At 40.9% G+C, this 19,008-nt stretch overlaps 1 protein-coding gene across 1 annotated transcript in view; it reads right to left on the bottom strand.

Moving 5' to 3' along the window:
* Window positions 1-831: 831 nt before the first annotated feature.
* The window catches only part of LOC306654220 (signal-regulatory protein beta-1-like), a 32,822-nt gene continuing 14,645 nt past the window's right edge, over window positions 832-19,008 (bottom strand). Inside the window, exon 6 of the mRNA XM_079127548.1 lies at window positions 832-983. The gene's annotated coding sequence lies outside the window, so the exon portion shown is untranslated. The remainder of the gene's footprint in view (window positions 984-19,008) is intronic.

Raw genomic sequence — 19,008 nt, 5'->3', positions numbered from 1 at the left:
CTTTTGTCTGGAAGACAGAGGAACCTGGTGAAAGAGAAGTTACCCACATACCCAAGGAGCCTGGTGGTGCCCCGTTGGGTGATGGTGTCAAAGGGGGCTGAGCTTCACCAAGGCAGAAAGGACTGTTGTTCTGCATCTTCAGTTAATATGAAGAAGTTCAACAAGATTCAGACACCTCTGGGTAAGTTTTCACAAAGGAATAAAACACAGACACACTTGTTTTCAAATCGCTACGCAGAAAGTACACATTTTATTATTGTTTACATTTCTTTAAATGTTCAAAATGACATTTAACTGGTACATTGAGTGTTTTTAATATTTTGAAATACACTGTAAAGGTGGAAGAACGATCATTGCTTTTCATGATCACTGAGGAGATGGCATTTCAGGGTTTCAGTTTGGAGGGTCATTTTTACAGTCCTGCTCTTCCCTGGAGATGAATGGCTACCTATATCCAGGGCAGTACTGCTGTTAGTAAGTGCCAAGGAAGAAAATCGCTCGTTTTGTTTGTCTGCATTTGAGTCATAGAACACTTATGTAAAGAGAAATGAGAATAATTATTCTTATTAAACCAGACTGAGTTTGATTTCAGAACTTCAAGATGGCTGGGCAGGAGAGGTAGGCAGGAGAAAGAAGGCAGGATGACCCTTGAGAGCAAGGACATGCTCCCAAGGCAGTGGAGGAGCGCCATCCTGAAGAGTTCAGTTGGACTTCATCACTTTCTGAGGAGCTGTCATGAGCTGCTGCCCAGAGGCAAGTCCAGGGTCCCTGCTCAGGACCATGAGTAGACTCAGCCAAGGGGCATCAAGGACTGAGCAGAGGAGCAACAGGGGCCTGTGGGCTGTGGGTGTCCAGGAAGAGAGGCATTAGGAGCAGATTCTACAGAGGTTTCTCTACAGCTCCTTCTCTCAGGCTGAGCACCATGGAGCAGGAAGAAGGTGGCAAAGATTGAGGGTCACAGGTAGCAGGGAGAGATGAAGGATCTGTGGGAAACTTGTCCCCATTCAATCATCTGCTCTCCATTCATGACACGTTTTCTGAGAGCTATGATGTCCTGGTGTGGCCATCCTGGTGTGCCCGTCATGAGTAGACCGACAAGCCCAAGACAGAGCTCTGAGCTCGGCCTCTCCTGTGTCCTGACCCCCCTCCCTCTCCCTTCAGATTGGCCACACTGAGTGTCAGAGGGGAGCAGCCCTGAGAAGAACTAACCTAGAACTTCTCGACATTGCTTGACACCATGGAATCTTGTGGACTATGGAGGCCTAGCAGTGGACTAACCTGGAGACACACTCAATCTACTGCCCTTCATCACACCCCCTGGGTCTGTCATCTCTGGAGCCCCTAGGTCTCAGTGGACACCCATCGCAAACCCTGAACCTACTCATCTCCTACACACCCCACACAGTTCCTAAGAACTGGGGACACCACAGAAGACGCATGAGAACCTGAGGGTGCCGAGGACTGTGCGCCTGTTCTCTAGACGCCACTGACTCTGCTGCTGTGCCCAGGTGGGCTGGCCTCCCACTGACCCTGCCCCTCTGCAGCAGCCTGCTGCCCACCCTCCCTCCTCAGGCCTTAGAGTCAGGACATCTGCTTCCTGTGAAGGAGGATGGCAGAGATACCGACTGCCAGTAAAATCTTGGGGTCAAGGAACAGGGCTGAGACACAACACCGTTGTGGACTTCACTGCTCCTGAAGATCAAGGGACAGGAGGAGCCATCAGAAGGGCTCCTGGGATACACACCTTGTCCTGGCTGCCCTGGTCAAGTCTGAGGTTGAAGCCAGGGTCAAGAGATTCCTTATTCCCACTGAGCCAGCTTCATGTCCCAGGATGTCCTCACTGGGGAACTTGAAAATGTGTGTCCATGCATATTGTCCAGCAGATCTAGATGGTGGTGAGGATGTGGGAAAGGGAACTCTCACTCACTGTTAGAGAAAATGTCCCTTAGTAAACCCACTATGGAAATCAGGGTGGAGGTTCCTCAGGAAACCAAAAATAGAACTGCTGTGTGATCGACTCTACCACTGCTTGGCGTTCATCTTAAAGAATTAAAGTCAGTGTGCAGTAGAGAACTGCAGAGGTACCTGCATACCTGTCGTTATGGTTCAGACATGAGGTGTCCCTCACAAGCTCATGCAAAGAAGTTTATTGGTACAATGATTGGGTTGTGAGAGCCTTAAGCTAATAAGGATTAACTCAGTGGTGATGCTAGACAGGTCTGGTGTGGATGGAAGAGCTGGGCCCATGGAGGCATGCCTTGGGGGTCTATGTTTGTTCAGAGAAGGGAGCTTTCTCTCCCCACCCCCTCACTTTCTCTCTGCTTCCTGGTGGCTAATTTCTGAGCTGAGCTGCTTTTTCTGCCCCACATTTCTGGTATGCGGAATGGACTCTGTGGACTGAGACCTCTGACACTGTGAACCCTTCTAATTAATCTTTTCCTACTCCAATTGCTTTTGTCATGATTTTGGGTCACAGCAGAAAAAAGATAACTAAAACACCCATGTTTATGACGGCACTACTCACAATAATCAAGCTGTGGAATCACCTAAGTGTCCCCCAACAGATGAACGAATAAAGAAAATGTGTCTGTGTACACAATGGAATTTTACTCCACCATAAAGAAGAAGGAAATGACAACATTTTCAGGCATATCATCATATCAAGCAAAATAGGACCAACCCAGAGAGACAAGCACAGTTTTCTTCTGTATGTGGAAGATAGAAGAGGAAAACCAGAGTATCATGAAAGCAGAAGGGAGGGAGGGGAACCAGGGAGGAGGGAAGGAGGGGCAGAGAGGCATGAGGGGACCAGAGAGGCATGAGGGGACCATGAGGGGCATTTGGTCATATTGTGCTCTATGCATGTGCAACTAGGCCACAAAGAAACCCAGTATTATAAAATTCCTGTGTCCTCCCACCACCATGAAAATAAAATAGTAAAGGAGAAAGAGAAGGAAAGCCCCCTGGCCTCGTCCGGGCTGCCTCCAGGCAGGGGAGGTGGGACTCCCCTTTGCAGAGCATCGGTGAGGGAAGAATTTTATTCACAATCTAGGTCAGCACAATGGCCCCTGGAAAGCATCACAGTCCACACAGACTGGCAGCCAGTTAGGGGAGCAGCCCGGAGTAGCTGTGCCTTGGAAGAGGATCTCAGGTCACCTCCCCACACACCCCAGAGCCCAGGCCACTGTAGCTGGTGCCATCTTAAGGAGCGAGGTACTTTCTGAGTTTGTGCTGCTCAAGGGATCAAAACCCACTGTCTGTCCCCACTCTGGTACCCCACAACTGAAAAAGTAATACTGGAATGTAATTGGAAATCAATGTAAAATAAAATATAGAAGCTTCACTAACACCCGGAGAATAAATAATACATTATTGAATGACAAGTGATATTTTAAAAGTTATTTTTGCAGACTGCATTTTGATTCATTGTTCACAAATGGGGTGCAACTGTTCATTTCTATTGTTGTGCACGATGAAGATTCATACCATTTATGTAATCACACATGTACATAGGGTAATGATATCTGTGTCAGTCTACTATCTTTTACACCCCTGTCCCTTCCTCCCTCTCATTTCTGTCTACATAATGCAAAGTTCCTCCATTCTTTTCTTACCCCCCACACCCCCGTTATGTATCACCATCCACTTATCAGGGGAAACATTTGGCCTTTGGTGTTTTGGGATTGGCTTATTTCACTTAGCATGATATTCTCCGATTCCATCCAATTATCTGCAAATGCCATAATATTATTCTCCTTTATGGCTGAATAATATTCAATTGTGTATTTGTAGAAGAAATCAGGAATGAAATAAAAAAAATACAGAGGGGTAAATGAGAAGATTGCTACAACATATCAAAATCTCTGGGACACTACAAAGCCAATTCTAAGAGGAACTTCATTGCATTGAGTTCATTGTATTTTTTAATTTTTTATTTCATTTGTTTTAATTAGTTGTATGTGACAGTAGAATGCATTATACAATTTGAGAGATCCTATATAAATAGAGAGTAATCTCTGAGTTGTGTGGTTATACATATTGCAGGATCACATCAGTCCTGCAGTCATACATGTACATGAGGTTGTAATGTTTAAAAGAAAGGAAAGTCACAAAAAATAACCTATGATTACTCTCAAAGCCCTAGAAAAAGAAGAACAAATCGACATCAAAAGCAGTAGTTGATAGCAAATATTTAATATCAGAACTGAGATCAATAAAATTGAAACAAACACACAAAAAAAGTGAAGCACAAAGTTGGTTCTTTGAAAAAAATAGAAATGAAACGGATAAACCACTATCCAAGCTAACAAAGACAAAGAGAGAGAACACTCGCATAACTAAAAATTGTGATGAAAGAAAAACATCACCATGGACATGATCAAAATACCAAAGATATTCAGAAACTAGTTTGAAAATTTATACTCAAATAGAAAATCTTGAAGACAATGGCAAATTTCTAGAGACATATGACCTACTCAAGTTAATCATGAGGACATAGAATATTTAAAAATATGTAGTGAAGCAAGGAAATTGAGGATGTCATCAAAAGCCTACCAAGAAAGGAAAGTCCAGAACCAGATGGATTTTCAGCCAAGATCTACCAGATCTTCAAAGAAAAACTAACACCAACCCTCCCAAAATTATTCCATGAAATAGAAAAAGAAGGAACCCTTCCAAACTCATTCCATGAAGCTACTAGCACCCTGACACCAAAACCAGACAAAGGCACAGTAAGGAAAGAAAACTTCAGCCCATATCCCTCAGCAACACAGGTACAAAATACTTTATAAAATTCTGGTAAATCACATGCAAAGACATATGAAAAACATAGTGAACCACAGTCAAGTGGGGTTCATCTCAGCATTGCAAGTTGATTCAATATATGGAAATCAATACATGTCATTCATCACATCAATAGACTTAAAGAAAAAACACAGAATGATCTCAATACATGCAGAAAAAGCCTTTGGCAAATTTTAGCATCCATCGATGCTCAAAACACTAGGAAAACTAGGGATAGTAAGAACATACCTCAACATTGCAAAAGCTATAGATGTTAAATCCCAGGGTAACATCATTCTATCTAGAGAAAAATGGAGAGCTTTCCCTCTAAAAATGGGGGCAAAACAGGGATGTCCTGTTTCACCACTTCTATTCAACATAGTCCAGGAAATGCTTGCCATGGCAATTAGACAAAAGAAAGAAATTTAAGGGATATGAATAAGAATAGAATAACTCAAACTATTCCAATTTGTTGATGACATGATTCTACATTCAGAAGATGCCAAAACTCCCCCAGAAAACATCTAGAACTCAAAAATGAATTCAGCAAAGAATAAAGATATAAAATTGACACCCAAAACCAATTGCTTTCCTATACATCAGTGATGAATCAACTGAAAGAGAAATTAGGAAAACTATCCCATTCATGACAGCCTCAAAAAAGAAAATTGGGAATCGATCTAAAGAAGAGGTGGAAGACCTGTACAACAAAAACTACCGAACACTAAAGAAATAAATTCAACAAGACCCCAGAAAATGGAAAGATCTCTCATGTTCTTGGATAGGCAGAATTACTATTGTCAAAATAACCCTATTACCAAAAGCACTATGCAGATTTAATAAAATTATGAAACAATTCCAATGATGTTCTTCACAGAAATAGAAAAAGCAGTCATGGAATACATTTGGAAGAATAAGAGGTCCAGGATAGCCAAAATAATCCAAGCATGAAAAATGAAGCAGGAGGCATCACAATACCAGAACGCATATTATACTACAGAGCTATCGTTACAAATAGAGCATGGTATTGGCACCAAAGGAGACATGCAGACCAATGGGACAGAATAGAAGACACAGAGACAACCCACATAAATATAGTTATCTCATACTAGATGAAGGCACCCTGAACATACATTCGAGAAAATATAGCCTCTTCAGCACGTGCTGCTGGGAAAACTGGAAATCTACATGCAAGAAAATGAAATTAAGCACCTATTTCTCACACTGCCCAAACCACATCTCAAAGTGGACCAAGAACCTAGGCTTCACACTGGGGCCTTCTGCCTACTAGAAGAACACGTAGGCCCAACTCTCCTTCATGTCAGCTTAGGAACCAGGTTCCATAATGACACTTCTAAAACTCAAGAAGTAAAATGAAGAATCAACAAATGGGATGGTATCAAACTAACAAACTTCTGCACAGCAAGGAAAGGATCAACAATGTGAACAGAGAGAGCCTACAGGAAGGGAGATAATATTTGCCCCCTAAATCTCGGATAGAGCAATAATCTACAGGGTATAGAAATAATTCTAGAAATATTAACACCCTCCCATAAAACCCCCAAATAACCTAATGAAAGTGGTCAAAGAAACTGAACAGGCACATCACAGAAGAAAAAATATGAATGGTCATCAAATATAGGAAGAAATGTCCAACATCTCTAGCAATTGGAGAAGTGCAAATTAATGCTGTACTCAAATTTCCTCTCACTCCAGTCAGAATAGCAATTATCAAGAATAGAAGTAGCAATAAAATGTTGGCAAGGATGTGGGGAAATAGGATCATCCATACATTGCTGGTGGGACTGCAAATTGGTGCGACCACTCTGGAAAGCACTATGGAGATTCCTCAGAAAATGTGGAATGCAACCATCCTTTGCCTCATCTCTTCCACTCTTTAGCATATACCTAAGGGGCTTAAAATCAGCATAGCACAGTGATGTGAACACACCAATGTTTACAGTAGCTCCATTCACAAGATGAACCAACTTCAGTGCCCTTCAACACATGCATGGATAAAGAAAAGTGGTATACATATACAAAGGACTGTTACTAAGCCATAAAGAGGAATGACATTATGGCATTTGCCAGTAAAAGGATGGAACTGGAGACTATCATGCTAAATCAAATGGGCCAATCCCAAAACCCAAGGGCTGAATGTTCTCTCTGATATGTGGATGCTAACGCACAATAAGGGACGGTACAAAGGGATGAATAGAAGTTCATTGGAATAGACAAAGGGGAATGAAGGGAGGGGAGAGGGATGAGAATAGGAAAGACAGAATGAATCAGACATAACTTCCCCATGTTGATATGTGAATACACAACCAGGGTAACTCCGTAGATGTACAAACACATGAATGGGAAGTTATCCTCCATGTATGTATAACATGTCAAAATACACTCTACGGTCATGTATATGTAAAAAGAACAAATTTTAAAACATTGAAAAATTCAAAAGAGACACCGCTGATATTTCCTTCTACCAATTAAAATCAAATTCCTCATGGAGTGTCTAGACTACTCACAAAAACCATAAACTGCCCTATCGGTTGAGGCCAACATCTGCCCCTCATGGCCTGTCTACATGTAATGAAAGCAGCAGATGCCTGGTGACCCCTTGGCTCACTAGGACTAAGATGCTCCATGAACATTGATCACTTCAATGGCTCTCCCAGCTACCACAGCATCATCAGGACAGGACAGAGCACACACAGACCCCTGGACTATCCCACCTGCAAGATGGCATTGCTTCCCCATGCTTCACCCCTTAGACGAAGCTTGGGTATCTGAGGAGTCCCTTGCCTCCTGGCCCCTTGGCTTGCTGGAATGCTCAGGATTAACCTAGTGAGAAGTAATGGAGTCTGGGGACTGTAGGAAAGGCACAGCCTCCCATCAGGCACCCTGGACTCCATGGGACCTGCCTGCCTCCCACCCCTTCACCTGAATCTCCCTTTGAACCATGGGAACCAAGGAAAACACCCCTTGCCAACGCCCAGGCAGTCTCCTGAGCTCAGGGCAGGTCACCTGTCTGTTCCAAGCCTTGAAGTGCTCCATTACCATCAGAGTGAGAGGAACACCCTTAACATAGCAGAGACAGCCACTGTCACACATTTGCACATGCAGAATCCTTGTCCTGAAGCCCTGTTGCCAGAGGACCTCACGGCTACCCTGCACCTCCCCTTCCTCTGTGCTCAGATCCCTTCTCAGGGAGGCCCACACAGTCACCCCATTATCAGAACCTCCCTTCTCAGGTTCTCCAGCTCCCTTATCCAGCTGATGGTTTCCACTTCATACTGGTCACTGGTCAATATGTGATGTGATTCAACTCTTGGTTGTGCATTGACCACCATCTTTGTCCCTAGAATGATCTTAGTTAATCAGGGTGACTTCTTTGCCCCTTTTATGCCCAAAGCACGGCAAGTTCTTGTCACAGTTCCTGGCACACAGTACGTGTCCAGTAATGTGTGCCTAATGTGTGAACTGCTCAGTGCAAAACCCGTTGTATTGCAGAAGTGTATTTGAAGTGGAGAAATTTGGCAAAAATTGCCACGAGTTGATATCCCACAGAGAGAACTTGACTGAACAAGAGCTATTTGCCAAATACAGTCAGGAAGCAGAAGCACCCTGGAGATGAACACCACACACCCTCTTCCCCTTCCTCCACCATTCCTCCACCCATTGGCAGAAGCTGCAGAAAGCTCATAAATCAGGCAACACATTCCTCATTTACTAATTTCACATACCTCTTAAAACCAAAATGCATCCCTCTGACTACTTTAAAAAAAAAAAAAAAAACACCACGAAGGAGACAAAATAAATTTCCTCCTGGTGTCCCTAGACCACTCATGATGACCAGAAGATGCCCCAGGGCTTCGGAAGCAAAAATCTGCCACCTGCCCCATGGTTTGTACTACACACCAATAAAACAGATGACTGGCCACACATAGGGTCAGGGCCACAGTGTTTGAGAAGAGGAGTGGTTGAACCAGGAGCTCCCATCTGACCACCTGCATTCAAACCATAGAAGTAGCACTGCCATTAAACGACCCTGGTGCTCCTGCTGCTTCTGTTTCCTCATCTGTAAGGTGGGGTGACCAGAGTGTCTGCTTTGGGCTTCATGGTCACATGACATGAGAGCTGTACAGTCTTTCAAGAATGTCTGGCCCATGGTGAATGTTGAAGAAATTCTAAGTTTTCCTCAGTATATTTCCTGAGGCCTGAAGCCTTCCACTGGCATCTGTGATGGAGATGAGGGTGTGGTTATCATAAAGCTTGTGTCAATCAGCTTTTCATTACTGTAAGAAATACCTGAGACAAATCCACTTCTGAAGAGAAAAGGATGCTGACACTCAGAGTTTTAGAGGTTTCAGTCCAGCATTGGTTGGCCTCACTGGGCCTGTGGGAGGCAGGAAATCATGGTGGGGAAGGCAAGATGGAACCAAGCCATGTACCTCAAGGACAGAGTATGAGAGAAAGAGAGGGAGGGAGAGAGAGAGAGAATGGAACTCACTCCCTACATAGACTTGATCAGGTGGAGTTGCCTCTTTGGATGCAGGAATTATCAGGATATAAACATTGATCCTTCTGGAAAGGCATTTTGTGAGCTGAAATATAATATGCAAGTATTTTTTCCAGCTATTGTGAATTGTGCTGCTATAAGCATTTAGGTGGCTGTGTCACTGTACTTACGCTGATCTTAAAACTTTTGGCAAAATACCAAGGAGTGGGATAGCTGCGTTAGGTGGTGGTTCCTTTCCTGGTCCTTTGAGGATTCTCCATGGTGCTTTCCAGAGTGGTTGACCTCATTTGCAATCCCACCAACAACATGTGAGTGCACATTTTCCCCTCATCCTCGCCAACACTTATTATTATTTATTATCTTGGCATTTGTTGTCTGACTGGAGTTTGATGAAACCTTAGTGTAGTTTTGATTGGTCTTTCCATGATTATGAGGAATGTGGAAAATTTTTAAGTATACTTATTGGCCTTTGTGTTTCTTCTTTGGAGAATTTTTTTTTTTTTTGCTCTTTTGTTGATTGGTTAATTCTTATGAGTGGTTTTAAGGTATTTGAATCCTTTACATATTCTGAATATTTATTCCCTTTTGAAGGAGTGGCTGGCAATGCTCTCCCGTTCTGTAGGCTCTTGCTTCATTGCCTTTGCCATGCACAAGATTTTAAATGATGGCATTCCACTTACGGATTCTTGGTTTTCTTTCTTGCCCTTCGGGGGTTTCATTAAGGAAGTTGTTGCCAGCACCCACATGATAGAGTGTTGTCCCTCTGTTTCCTTCTTGTGATTGCAGGGTTTTGGAGTAATTCCTACGTATTTCATCCATTTTCTTTTGGCTTTTGTGCAGGTGAGAGATATTGATCTAGTTTCAGTTTTCTGTGTGTGGCTCTCCAGTTTTCCCAGTGCCATTTGTTAAAGAGGCTGTATTTTGCCCCAAGTATCTTTTTGGCTCCCTTGATGGATATCCGGTAGCTGTGAGTGTATGGGTTTGTCTCTGCTCCTTCTGTTCCTTTCCGTTGGGCTTCATGTCTATTTTGTTGCCAGCAACACGCTGCTTTTGCTCCTATAGCTCAGGTCAGGTATAGTGATGCCCCTGCACCACTTTTCTTGCTCAGTTTTGCTTTGCTTATTCTGTGTTTCTTATTTTGTTAAATGCATTTAAGAATTGCTTTATTCCAATGTTGTTGAGAGTGTTATTGGCATATGATGGGGATTGCTTTGAATGTGCATGTTGCTTTGGTAGTATGTCCTTTTGTGATATTGATTCTCCCTACGCAAGAACAGGGGATATCGTTCCATCTCCAACAGTTTTCTTCAATTTCTTTCTTCAGCATTCTATAAATTTCACCTCCTTGGTTAGATTACTTCCTACAATCTTTATTTTTTGGAGGTTTTTGTGAGTGGGATGGTTTGCTGATTTCTCCCTTGGCTGATTCCCTGTTGGAGTATAGGAAAGCAATTGATTTATGGGTGTAGACCTTGTGTCCTGCTCCTTTGCTGAAATAATTTATAATTGCTAGAAATCTTCTGTTGGTGATTTTTTGGGTCTTCTAGTTATAGGATCACATCATTTACAAGCAGATGATTTCTTCTGTTCCTGTTTGAATCCCTTGATTTCCATGTCTTGCCTGATTGTCCAGTCTAGTGTTTCAAGAACTATTGCATAGGAGTGGTGAATGTGGACAACCTTGTTTGTACTCTGAGAGAAAGTGCATTTGATTTTCCTCCACTCCGTATGATGTTACCCGTGGCTTTGTCATTCACAGTCTTTATAATCCTGAAGTCACGTTCTTCCATGTGAAGTTTCTCCATTATATTTAATGTGAATGGATGGTGGAATTTATGAAAGGCCTTTTCTGTACCTATTGAGATGGTACAGGTATTCCTGTCCGTAATTCTGTCTAAATGGTGAATACCATTTAGAATTCTGTCTAAATGTTGTCTAAATGCTTTTTGAATGCTGAACCTAGCATCCTTGGGATAAAACCCACCTGATCATGTTGTATTATCACCTTGAGGTGTTTTTCATGCAGTTTGGTGATATTTCATTAAGTATTTTTGTATCTAAGTCCATCAGGGCTATTGGCCTGAAGTTTCATTACTTTATGTATTTTTGTCTGGTTTGGGCATAAGGATTATACTAGTTTCACAGAATGTATTAGGGGATGTTCCCTCCCTTTCAATTTCATGGCATAATTAGAGAAAGACTGGTGATAGTTCTGTAAAGGTGTGGTACAACTCGGCTGAGAATCCATGTGGTCCTGGGTTTTCTTTGTTGAAAGACTTAATTGCTGTTTGAATTCCATTCCTTGATATTGGTCTCTTTAGTTTTTTTTTAATTTATTTTTATTATAAACAAATGGGATACATGTTGTTTCTGTTTGTACATGAAGTAAAGACATACCATTTGTGTAATCACACATTTACAAGGGTAATGGTGTCTGATTCATTCTGTTATTTTCTCCTCCCCCTCACCCTCCCACCCCTCGTTTCCCTCTGTACAGTCCGTCCTTCCTCCATTATTGCCCCCCTCTAACCCCTCATTATGTGTCATCATCCGTTTATCAGCAAGATCATTCATCCTTTGGTTTTTTCAGATTGGCTTATCTCACTTAGCATGATATTCTCCAATTTCATCCATTTGCCTGCAAATGCCACGAATTTATTCTTCTTTATGGCTGAGTAATATTCCATTATATATATATATATATATATATACACACACACACCGACAGTTTCTTTAGCCATTCATCAATTGAAGGACACCTAAGTTGGTTCCACAATCTGGCTATTGTGAATTGAGCAGCTATGAACATTGATGTGACTATATCTCTGTAGTATGCTGATTTTAAGTCCTTTGGGTATAGGCCAAGGAGTGGGATAGCTGGGTCAAATGGTGGTTCCATTCCAAGCATTCTGAGGAATCTCCACACTGCTTTCAACAGTGGCTGCACTAATTTGCAACCCCATCAGCAATGTATGAGTGTACATTTCCCCCCACATCCTCGCCAATACGTATTGTTGCTTGCATTCTTGATAATCACCATTCTAATTGGGGTGAGATGGAATCTTAGTGTAGTTTTGATTTGTATTTCTCTTTTTTCTAGAGATGTTGAATTTTTTTCATATATCTGTTGATTGTTTGTAGATCTTCTTCAGTGAAGTATCTGTTCATTGCCTTAGCCCATTTATTGTTTGGATTATTTGCATTCCTGGTGTAGAGTTTTTTCAGTTCTTTATATATTCTGGAAATTAATGCTTTATCTGAAGTATGCATGGCAAAGATTTTCTCCTACTCTGTAGGTTCTCTCTTCACATTGCTGATAGTTTCCTTTGCTGAGAGAAATCTTTTTAGTTTCAATCTATCCCAGTTGTTGATTCTTGCTTTTATTTCTTGTGCTATGGGAGTCCTGTTAAGGAAGTCTGATCCTAAGCCTACATGTTGAAGATTTGGACCTACTTTTTCTTCTATAAGATGCAGGGTCTCTGGTCTGATTTCGAGGTCCTTGATCCATTTTGAGATGATTTTTGTGCAGGATGAGAGATAGGGATTTAGTTTCATTCTGTTGCATATGGATTCCAGTTTTCCCAGCACCATTTGTTAAAGAGGCTATCTTTTCTCCATTGCATATTTTTGGCACCTTTGTCTAGTATGAGAAAATTGTATTTATTTGGGTTTGTGTCCGTGTCCTCTATTCTGCACCATTGATCTACCTGTCTATTTTTGTACCAATACCATGCCATTTTTGTTACTATTGCTTTCTAGTATAGAAAATTGGTGTGGATGGAAGAGATGGGCCCATGGAGGCATGCCTTTGGGGTCTATATTTGTTCAGAGAAGGGAGCTTTCTCTTACTTTCTCTTTTCCCTTACTTTCTCTCTGCTTCTTGGTGGCCATTTTCTGAGCTGCTTATTCTGCCCCACATTTCTGGAATGAAATTTTGATACCATTTTTTTATTTTTTGGTACTATTGCTTTCTAGTATATTTGAAGTTTTGGTATTGCAATACTTCCTGTTTCATTCTTCCTGCTAAGGATTCCTTTGGCTATTCTGGGTTTCTTATTCTTTCAGACGAATTTCATGATTGCTTGCTCTATTTCTGTGAGGTACATCATTGGGGTTTTAATTGGAATTGCATTGACTCTGTATAGCACTTTTGTTAGTATGGCCATTTTGACAATATTAATTCTCCCTATCCAAGAACATGGGAGATCTTTCCATCTTCTAAGGTCTTCCTCAATTTCCTTCTTCAATGTTTTGTAGTTTCCATTGTAGAGGTCTTTTACCTCTTTGGTTAGATTGATTCCCAAGTTTTTTTTTTTTTTTTTTTTTTTTGAGGCTATTGCAAATGGAGTTGTTTTCCTCATTTCCCTTTCAGATGTTTCATTGCTTATGTATAAAAATGCTTTAGATTTATGCATGTTGATTTTATAGCATGCTATTTTGCTGAATTCATTGATGAGGTCTAGAAGTTTTCTGGAGGAGTTTTTGGATTCTCTAAATAGAGAATCATGTCATCAGTAAATAGTGACAGCTTAAGTTCCTCTTTTCCTATTCATATCCCTTTAATTTCTTTAGTCTGCCTAATTGCTCTGGCTAGAGTTTCGAGGACAATGTTGAATAGAAGTGGTGAAAGAGGAGATGCGTGTCTTGTTCCCATTTTTGAAGGGAATGGTTTCAATTATTCTCCATTCAGAATGATGTTGGCCATGGGCTTAGCTTAAATAGCCTTTACAATGTTCAGGTATGTTCCTACTATCCCTAATTTTTCTAGTTTTCTGAGGATGAAGGGGTGTTGTATTTTGTCAAACGCTTTTTCTGTGTCAATTGAAATAACCATATGATTCTTCTCCTTAAGTCTATTGACATGATGGATTATGTTTATTGATTTACGGATGTTAAACCTTCCTTGCATTCAAGGGATGAATCCCTTTGATCGTGGTGCACAGTTTTCTTAATATGTTTTTGGATACGATTTGCCAATATTTTGTTAAGTATCTTTGCAACTATATTCATCAAGGATATTGGTGTAAAATTTTCTTTCCTCGAAGCGTCTTGATCCAAGATTGCAGACTAGAGGGAGGCTGTGTTCCTTGTAGCTCCCTACGTCCAGTTTCAAGCAGAGGATGTCTGTTTCTCGGTGAGGCAGTTTTTGCTGCTTATCCATCCCCTGGTGTTTACCCCTTTTGTCTGCTGTGATCACCTGCAGTCTGCCAGCATATCGACGGCTTTTTTGAGTACAGATTGCTCACTGTCAGGCATCTATCATCCACCATTTACCTGCCACTCGCCTGTCCATCGCCTGCCTTCCACCTATCCATCACCCACCCCATGAGATTCACCTCTCGATCGTCCGACAACAGTCAGCAAACTGATCGCCGACCGCCAGTGGAACCCCAGCTGCCTGCTGTTGCCTGGAATTTCACTGTTACAGTACCTGCACTTTTGATTACATGTGGCTGCCGCCATTTTGAGACAACAGCCAGGCCCTGTAGGACCCCTGGCTGAAATGACTGAGCCCCGTCTCCAGGACACCTCAGCCCAACCGATGACTCCCTGCCTTGGGACCCTCACATCGACAGACTGCTCCCTGGTGCCAGGATCCCCAGACCAACTGACTGCGCCCTATCACCGGGACCCCAGACCTACTGATGGCACCTAGCCTCCAGGATCCCACAAGCACACCAAACACACCGGACATCCAGCACCCTGCCGGGCCATCTGCATCCCATCTCCAGGACCTCAAGCTGACCATGTCCACCCCTGAGCTGCAATTCCCATTTGCCAACACATTTCGAAGCCTGAGCGACCATCTTCGATAATCCTGGATCCGTACCTCCGATCTTTAGGTGGGGCAAATCCCATCCTGAGACACCTGCTGGAGGTTTGAAGTGCATTGTCAGGTACCTCTCATGCATCAGGCTACAGAACACAGGGAGGTTTCATTCGTATCTCACTGTTATACTGTAGATTTTCTTTTTTCTCCTTTTTAAAAAATTTAAGTTTTTATTTCTTTACTTTTCTTGATCTCTTTTCCTTTTGTTTACCTGTTCCCTCAGAGTCTCTTTCTCCCTTTTTTGCATACTAACATCCGATTTCTTATGATTACACTCTCACCCTTTCTATTTTCTAGAACTTCTGTATATTCTTTTCTTATCCCATTAACAGCTACATTCTACATCCCTCTGCATCCTCTTTGTCCTCCATTTGAAACAGCAGACCTTATTGCAAACCTGTTTGTTTTACTGAAGATAATATTTGAACTCATTCTGTTTACTATGACAATTTTGTTATTGTCCCCATAGGGGCTATTTGGTCTAGAATTGCATAGTGTCTGATTTGGGTACTGCTAATACTGATCTCCCCTTAAAGAAAGGATTTTGAAAATCTATAGGGCCACTATAAGGCTATAGGGGGAAATCTGTAATACCCCAGATCTACACTGCTAAGGGGAAGATACATGAACAACATGAAAAAACAAGGAAAGATGATGATCCAAACAAATCTAGATTCTATATTAATAGAATCCAATGACAGTATGGTAGAAAAAATGTAGGAAGAGGACTTCAGATTAAACATGATTAAGATGATTTGTGAAGCAAAGGATGAGATTAGAGAGCAAATACAGGCAATGAATGATAATACCAAAAAGCAGTTGAAACAGAATCTGCAGGAAGCAAAAGACCATATCAACAAAGAGATAGAGATTCTCAAAAAAAAAAAAAAAACAATCCTTGAAATGAAGGAAACAATAAACCAAATAAAAAACTCAATGGAAAGCATCACCAAAAGACTAGACCACTTGGAAGACAGAACCGCAGACAATGAAGACAAAATATTGAATCTTGAAAATAAAGTCGCCCAAACAGAGAAGATGGTAAGAAATCATGAACAGAATCTCCAAGAACTATGGGACATCATGAAAAGACCAAATTTAAGAATTATTGTGATTGAGAAGGCACAGAGAAACAAACCAAAGGAATGAACAACCTATTCAATGAAATAATATGAGAAAATTTCCCAAGCCTGAAGAATGAAAGGGAAAACAAACACAAGAGGCTTACAGAAGACCAGATGCACAAAATCACAACAGATCCACACCAAGGCACATCATAATGAAAATGCCTAACATTCAAAATAAAGATAGGATTTTGAAGGCCGCAAGAGAAAAGCATCAGATTACATATAGGGGGAAACCAATACAGATAGCAACCGACTTCTCAACCCAGACTCTAAAAGCTAGAAGGGCCTGGACCAACATATTTCAAGCTCTGAAAGAACAAGGTTGCCAACAAAGAATCCTATACCCAGCAAAACTAACCTTCAGATTTGAAGATGAAATAAAATCCTTCCTTGATGTGTCTTTGCCTGGTTTGGGTATGAGGGTGATATTAGCTTCATAGAATGAGTTTGGTAGGGTACCCTCCTTCTCTATTAACTCGAATACTTTGAGAAGTATTGGAATGAGTTCTTCTTTGAAGGACTTGTAGAACTGGGCTGAGAATCCGTCTGGCCCTGGGCTTTTCTTGGATGGTAGGTTTTTAATGACTTCTTCTATTCCATTCCTTGATATTGATCTGTTTAAATTGTGTATGTCCTCCTGGTTCAGTTTGGTAGGAGCAAATGTCTCTAGAAATTTGTCAATGTCTTTGGTAGTTTCTATTTTGTTGGAATACAGATTTTCAAAGTAGCATCTCATGTTATGTATCTCAGTGGTGCCTGTCGTGATATTTCCTTTTTCATCATGAATTTTAGTAATTTGAGTTTTCTCTCTCTGTCTCTTCGTTAGTGTGGCTAAGGGTTTGTCTATTTTGTTTACTTTTCCGAAAAACCAACTTTTTGCTTTGTGAATTTTTTAATTGTTTCTTTTGTTTCAATTTCATTGATTTCAACTCTGATTTTAATTATTTCCTGTCTTCTACTACTTTTGCTGTTATTCTGTTCTTCTTTTTCTAGGGCTTTGAGCTAGTAATGTTAGGTCATTTAGTTCTTGACTTTTCATTCTTTTCTGGAATGTGCTCCATGCAGTGAATTTTCCTCTTAGTACCACTTTCATAGTGTTCCAGAGATTTTGATCTGTAGTATCATTGTTCTCATTGACCTCTAAGAATGTTTTTATCTCCTCCCTGATGTTTTCTGTTATCCATGTTTCATTCAATAGCCTGTTATTGAGTCTCCAGGTGTTGGAGTAATTTCTGTTTTTTATTTTGTCATTGATTTCTACTCTCAGTCCATTATGATCTGATAGAACACAAGGCAGTATCTCTATTTATTTGCATTTCTTAAGGGTTGCTTTGTGGCATAACATATGGTCTATTTTCGAGAAGGTTCCATGTGCTGTGGAGAAAAAAGTGAATCCACTTGTTAATGATGGAATATTCTATATATGTCTATTAAGTCTATGATACTGATGGTGTTCTTGAGTTCTATGGTTTCTTTGTTTGGTTTTTGTTTGAAATATCTATCCAGTGGTGAAAGCGGTGTGTTAAAGCCACCCAGAATTATTGTGTTGTGTTCTATTGGATTCCTGAAATTGAGAAGGATTTCTTTGATGTAGAGGGAAGCACCATTGTTTGGGGCATAAATATTTACTATCGTTATTTCTTCCTGATTTGTGGTTCCCTTAAGCAGTATGAAATGTCCTTCTTTATCACTTCTGACTAACTTTGGCTCAAAGTCCACTTTGTCTGATGTAAGAATGGAAACCCCCGCTTTTTTACTGAGCCTATGTGCGTTGTAGGTTTTTTTCCCATCCTTTCCCCTTTGGTCTGTGGATGTCTTTTTCTATGAGATGAGTCTCTTGCAGGCAGCATATTGTTGGGTCTTTCTTTTTAATCCATTCTGCCAGTCTATGTCTTTTGGTTGCTGAGTTGAGGCCATTAACATTCAGGGTTATTATTGAGAAATGATTTGTATTCCCAGTCATTTGGCTTATTTTTGGTTTTCAACTTAGCTTGGTTTCTTCTTTGATTGGTTTTTCTCTAAGGTAGTTTCTCCCTTTGCTGACCTACATAGTTGTTTTTCATTTCCTCCTCATAGAGTATTTTGTTGAGAACATTCTGAAGGGCAGGCTTTCTATTTGTAAATTCTTTAACTTTCGTTTATCATGGAAAGATTTTATTTCATCTTCAAATCTGAAGGTTAGTTTTGTTGGGTATAGGATTCTTTGTTGGCAACCATATTCTTTCAGAGCTTGAAATATGTAGGTCCAGACCCTTCTAGCTTTTAGAGTCTGGTTGAGAAGTCTGGTGCTATCCATATTGGTTCCCCCATATATGTAATCTGATGCTTTTCTCTTGGGGCCTTCAAAATCCTATCTTTATTTTGAATGTTAGGGATTTCATTATAATGTGCCTTGGTGTGGATCTGTTGTGATTTTGTGCATCTGATCTTCTGTAAGCCTCTTGTGTTTGATTTTCCCTTTCATTCTTCAGGCTTTTAAAATTTTCTCATATTATTTCATTGAATAGGTTGGTCATTCTTTGGTTTGTTTCTCTGTGCCTTCCTCAATCCCAATAATTCTTAAATTTGGACTTTTCATGATGTCCCATAGTTCTTGGAGATTCTGTTCATGATTTCTTACCATCTTCTCTGTTTGGGCAACTTTATTTTCAAGATTCAATATTTTGTCTTCATTGTCTGAGGTTCTGTCTTCCAAGTGGTCTAGTCTTTTGGTGATGCTTTCCATTGAGTTTTTTATTTGGTTTATT

Source organism: Sciurus vulgaris, assembly GCF_902686455.1.
Source record: "Sciurus vulgaris genome assembly, chromosome: 2".
Lineage (NCBI taxonomy): Eukaryota > Metazoa > Chordata > Mammalia > Rodentia > Sciuridae > Sciurus > Sciurus vulgaris.
Note: the sequence above shows the minus strand (reverse complement) of the source record. Positions and strands in the feature narration are given on the sequence as shown.